Source organism: Castanea sativa, chromosome 4 (assembly GCF_040712315.1).
Source record: "Castanea sativa cultivar Marrone di Chiusa Pesio chromosome 4, ASM4071231v1".
Lineage (NCBI taxonomy): Eukaryota > Viridiplantae > Streptophyta > Magnoliopsida > Fagales > Fagaceae > Castanea > Castanea sativa.
Window position 1 is genome coordinate 10157957 of NC_134016.1, and position 6830 is coordinate 10164786.

Consider the following 6830-nt stretch of genomic DNA (forward strand, 5'->3'; position numbering starts at 1 on the left):
TCATGTCAAAAATCACTGTTCATTAGGCTAAAATTACTGTTTATGGCCAATGAACAGCGACAGATGCGCTTGGAAAAAAAAAAAAAATTGGGCTAAATGTGGACGTGGACATGCTATCCAAACATCCTCTAAGTACCATAAGCTACCCATGTTGTTCCTGCTCGTCTTGAGATTTTCTTCAAGCATCATTAGAGCATCACCATCAGTTGTTTTATAAAAAATGCCATTTTGACAAACCAAAATCTTATTTTATTATTTTATCACATCATTTTACAATATTTCATTTATAAGATGTTTTATTATTTAATTCTATACATTAAAATAATATTTACTACACATTAAAATAATATATTATTTCTTCCCTATCATCACCATCAACAACAACGGTACATCCACCACTGCCACAACAATAGCCACCAACAACTACTGCCGCAACAACACTGACCAACCACCACCGGCACAAATCCACATCCACCAATGCCACCTTTTGAAAGAAAAAAAACAACTAGAGAGGTGACATGACAAATCCAACAAACCCAAAAGCAAAACCCACATCAAACACAACCAGAGAGATTGGCACGGCAAAAAACACAACCAAATTAAACAAACCCACATCCATGGGTGGTGTGGTGTGGTGTGGTGTGGTGTGGTGTAGTGATCAGGCCAGTGTTGCTATGGATGTGGTGGGTTGGGCTTGTGTGGCTGTGTTGGTGGACGACGATCTGAGAGTGTAAGGTGGCTGTTGTCGGCGTTGTGTGGTGGACGGCGATCTGCCCATCTGAACCCACTCACCACCGATTTGCCCATTCTAATCCACCATCAAATCACAACAAAACCAAAAAAGAAAAGAAAAAAAGAAATCACTGCCATAGAGATTGGCCTGGCTTGGGTTTCGTCGGAGAGAGAGGTAGTGACATGGAGTAGAGAGAGAGAGAGAGCAAATCGGTGAAGGAAATGAGGAGACATAGAGAAGAAAAAAAGGAAGTGGGGCCTATCATCAATAAAAAAAAATAATATAAATTATGAAAAAGGTAAACAGTGCGTTCTCAAATTTGAGAGCGTACTGTGGCATGTTTCAAAAAAATGGCAGATATGAAACATCTTATGAGACTCATATTTTGGGGTTTGGTATGTCAAATGCCAAAAATTTAGCATATGACACACTTGCTGCAGATGCTCTTAGAAAACATTATGATGCCATGATTGGCAGGTTCCGTATCAGTTTTGAAGCGAAAAACAATAGTCCTGACCAACTATCCTTATGCTATATTGGCACTTGGCAGTTGAGTAAATGAGATCAAACTCCCCTTTGGGCTTTAGCGTTAAGGCGGTCCAGTTAGTATTGTTCCGTAGCTAGGACGGATTTAAAGAACGTTAATTGATCAAGTTGAACTCCAATTTTGTGGCTCTGAAGTACAAATTGGCCAGAAAATAAGATTGCACAATAATGGATGGAACCCTGCCCTCTTTAATTAATCATGAAGGGAGAAGAGTGTTTTTATAAAGAAACATGGACTCTGATTGGGGCTGTTAACATTCAATGATATGGGTGGGTTGGAGAGTTTTTTCAACCCAATATATCGAAGACCAGAGAAATTTCCAATCTCATTTCATGAACTATTTAAGAAAATTGAATTCTCATGAACTATTTAAGTTTTTTTTTAATATATCAGAAAAATTCACATAATATTTCTAAATTCATCAAAATTAATTTTTATAATATAAAAATAAATTAGACTAAAAGATTAAAATAAGGGTGATAATATAAACTTATATATATGGTAGATCAAGTTGGATTAGATGGGTTGAAAAACTATCAACTCAAATTGTTAGTTGAGTCAAACCTGACCAAGCAAAGGTTTAAAATAAAATTGCAACCCCCAAATGGGTTTTAGCTCTCCTCCAATTAAAAATCCTCCGATTCCCTCCCATTTTTAAATAGATGAACAACATTTGGTAAATTGCAACTTTGGTTCAATCCTAATCACCTAGCTATCAACACTGCCTTTTTAAATCTCGACAACCTCTTCACATGGCAACAACAACAATCAAGCTAACCAATTTCATTGCCATTCACCTCTCCTTAAAAAACCCAAACCCAAAAGCTAAAAGATGGAAATTGAGCCCAGAAATCTTCAATCCCAATCTTGTTTTATAAGCTTTGCTTTCCTGGGCTTTTTGGGAATTCCATTAATGTTTGGTTTTTGCGTAATTTGAAATGAAATTGGCTCATGTTGTTAATAGATTTTACTTTCTTGAATCATTAAAATTTTGTAACTCTGTTCTCCATATAGGAAAATTCTTAGGTACTCCCGGAGTATAGTGAAATGGTGCTCCCTCCTCTCACATTTATGGTGGACTCTACCATGCATTTAATGAGCGGATCCCACCATGAATGTGAGAGGAGGGAGCACCATTCTTCATGCTCCGGGAGTACCTAAGTATTACTCATCCATATATATATATATATACTAGCCTTATCACATGCGTTTTGCTAGTGCGATGAGGCTCTTTTATTTATTTATTTATTTTGATACAATTTTTCAATTTAAATTTATCTATTAGTGAGGTTATATAGGAAGATATTTTTAAGAAACTAAAATTTAGATTTTTTTTTTTTGGAAAAAAGAATTAACTGCTAAACACACACACACACACACTTAATTACACTTAATTTAGGATTTGAAATGGAGCAAATTGCTAGATTTAGTGTGTGCTAGATTTTACTATTTAGGAAAAATATATCAAATGTGCATAAATAAATATATATATATTTGAGAAACTGCATGAAATATATTTAAATAAAGAGCATGCTAAGTTTTAGGAAAAAATTTTCTTTGGTAGTTTTTTTTTTTATTTAAATTTTGAAGATATATATATATATATATATATATATATAGAGAGAGAGAGAGAGAGAGAGAGAGAGAGAGAGGTGCTTGCGCTTGCTCCATGGCCTTGTGGACATGTGCCTTCGCCATCAGACCAAAGGTTTTCTCCTTCCACTACGTGTTCTGGTAGATCTTCGATTTCCACAGGGATTATATTTGGCATGGCTCTTGTTTTATAGTTAGACTTATTTTTTTGTTATGTGTCTTAAATCTATTTAAAAATGGGAGGAAACGGTCTAACTCCTAAAAATTTGCACCAGACGTTAAGTTGAAAGTTAATTTAGATGAAAATTCAAAGTTTAGGATACAAAGTGTAATAAGAAATATAGTTCAGAGTAATAAAGTGTAATTTTTCATTTGTTTTTAATGGATTTAGAAGAGGGATAATTAGGTCTTTTTACATAATGTCATACTTTTTCATTCAAATTAATACCAAACTTAATATCGGGGTGCAAAATGTAATAAAAGTCATAACTTAAGATGTAAAATATGTATTCAAAAAGTTTAGGGTGTAAAATATAACATAGGACAGATATACCGTAAAGTATAATTTCTTCCAAAAAAAAAAAAAATATTCCCCTTCCATTCTTACACAAAAGACAAAAGGAAAAAATAAATAAATTATAACGTGAAAAAATTGTGCGTGAGGCTTTACATTTGTCCTGCCATGTTTTGGCAGGTATGAATTTGTTCAGTTCGAGTGTCGTCGGGTTGTTTTCAGGTTTGAGTGGCCCAACTAATTGACGCAATTTTTTCTCTTAAAATAGAACAACCCAAGCCCCCCTCTCTCGCTCATTTTTTCTATGAAAATTTTCGTTTTCGTTTTCTTTTTCTTTGGCCAGAAGGTGAATAAATTTTAATGCAAAATGTCTATGTAATAATGATCTATTTGAATACCGTTTATTTTACTGAAATTATAAATTTATTGCTGAAAGTATTGTAGATAAATATATAAGTTAATTAAAATAATAAAATAAGGTCCATAAATAATAACAAAAATAAACTGAATAGTGAAATAATTTTCATTCTTCATTGGTATCCAATCTGAGGCTAAATCTCCTAGTTTAGTAGATACCTTTGTTGATGTTCAAAGAATTTACGAAGCATGGATAGGTCATAAACATCAAATCATTACCTAGTGTGAATTGTCAGTGAGATGGGCAAGTCAATTATTGAGCCCAAGAGAAGAAGAGCTAGTGTGAAATGGTGGTCTTTTAAAATCTTTTATGTAAAGACTTCACGGTTCACACCACCCCAGAGAGAAGTCAACCAAGGCAAAAATAATTATTAGCATTCAACAATGCATAAAAACCATTTTGAAATTTTAAGAGTAATGATATGGGAATAAACTATTTTACAATATTTTTACAGATTTTTATCGTGTCCAACTTTTTATTAGTTCTCAATTGAGCTTAACAATAATATCACTTTTTTTTTTATATATCAATAATCACCCATTACATCAGTAGATTGTAAAAATGTTTGATCTCTAGCATTTTTCAAAATTTAATGTTTATTTGATAATATTATAAATATTAATGGTCCATAAACGGATTTAATTACTCCTAAAAATTGATAGTGTTAATGACATTTCTTTATTGATTTATAGGTCATGCTAATGGGTACTCTTAGAGCAATAGTTAATAATATATTTTAGTAAAGTTTTGACACAACTTTTATGAAAAATAAAAAAAGCTGTCAAAACATTAATTTTTTTTTTCTCATAAAAACTTTCTTTAAATAGATTATTAACCATTGTCCTAACGGCATCTTTTAACATTTCCCTTGATTTATTACAAAAATGCATTGGATAAAAAAAAATCAAGATAAATCATAAATGTACCAAAGTCGACAACAACAACAAAAAAAAAAAAAAAAAAAAGGAAAAAAAGATAAATGCATTGAACAAAGATCATAAATGAAGCAAAGTAAAAAAAGAAAAAAAAGCAATAAGCAATTAAAACCTACCTCACGTCATTAACTCCAACATAATTTTCTCTCAATACTAAACACGGTAAAACTACCAATAATACTAACTCTTAATTCTCTGACAATTATTACTCTTTCATCCTTAATTCTATTCTAATTACTACATCATATCAATTATTTTGGAAATCTAAACTTTTTAAAGCATAAACCCATGAGTTATGGAAGGCCTTTAATGTCATTAATTAAAATTTTCCTTTCTTTCGTTATGTGCAACATTTTCAATTTCCATTACAAGGTTTCTAAGGAAAAAAAAAAGGGTAAAATATCATTTTCGAACCTGAATTATTACAAACGTTCGCCTTTTGTTCCTGAACTTTCAAAAGTTTCATTTTCGTCCCTAAACTTTGCAAAACGTTTTGATTTTTGTCCCTCCGCCTGTTTCCGTTAGTTTTTGTCTTACATGTCTTGACAGAGTTCTAATGTGGTATTTGATTTGGTCTAATTTATTTTATTTAAAAAAATATTGGACACATGGCAAAGACTTATTGGCTCACATGGGAACTTTTTTTTTAAAAGGACAAAACTTAGGTACAGTACATTATGTGCTATTCTTTAGGTTCTCCTCTTAAGATTCAGTCATGTGGCTATTTAGCTAAAAAATACATTTCCATCCCATGAGAAATCCACATGGTAGAATTTTAAAAGGAGAATCTAAGAAATAACATCTAAGTATTGTTCCTAAGTATTGTTCCTAAGTCTTGCTTTTTTTAAAAGACCACAATCTCGATCGTTTGGCCCTTACATTGTTAAAACTATTTTTCCACATGGGGCCATTGAGATTGAGAATTCAAATAATGACAGTGCTTTCAAGGTTAATGGCCAAAGGTTAAAACTATTTTTTGATAACTTTTTTCCAGAGGTGGACACCATCTCTCTTAAAGAACCTGTTTATCTTGATTGATCCAGGCTCCCATGGGAGGAGTGTTGTACTTCAGTTTTTGTTTTTATTTTTGTTTTGTTTTGTTTTTTTTGTTCATTAACAATTGGATACAGTGATGTTAGTCTTCAGACTGCTTTCATTCTGCCATTCTTAGATACTCTTTACCGACTCTCCTTATTTCATATTTTTATTTTCAATGTAATAAGTTTTGCATGACTTGTGCTTTGACTTCTACCATTGAGGACAATGTCGAGTTTAAGTTGGGGGTCTGGCTTTGCATAAATTGTTTCCGTGTTAATTTGAGATTTTGTTCATTTTCATTTTAAAAATAAAATCAAAAGCAAAAAAAAAAAAAAAAAATTGAGATCACACTTGTTTGTACTTGAACCGAATGATTTGGCACATGAGTTTGAGAATTTTTTTATGCTTTTTGCCTAATTCAAAAGTACATGTAATATGAGTTTTTGTTTATTAATCTTTTGTTAGCAGTGAGCATTTAGTGTTGAAATTTTAGTTGTGCTTATGTTGGGCTTATTCATTGGCGAGTTGAGGTTTGATAAGGCAGTGTTATCCAAATAGCCACTTTTAAGGCCTGATGAATCTTGACTTGCTTGTTCACTTGGTTCGCTGAAGAAGAAAAAATATTTTGGTTGAAATTTGGAGGCAAAGAAAAAAATATATATATATATATATAAGGGACTAGTGAATTAGACCAGGTAAATGTCTCTAAAAAAAATAAAAATAAAAGACAAAGAAAAAGAAAAGAAAAGAAAGATATGGGGGGTTCCAATTGAAGAAGGAAGCAACCTAACCATGAATTCTATGTGATCTGATCTTTTTGTTTAATTGGTCTATTTGACTAGAGTGAAAGCCATCATTGTAAAAATGCGAGTAAGTTGGAATATCACAAATAAAGCCCAAGTGGTATTAAGGTGAATATCCACATCTCTCCTTAACTTGGACAGTGAGCTAGGTTTGGAATCAGAGTCTCAAGTTTTTGACCTGTTCTTAGTGGATGTTGGTTTTGACATTGCCTTGGAGAACTGAAACTTTACCTTGCTTAAGCCTTACTC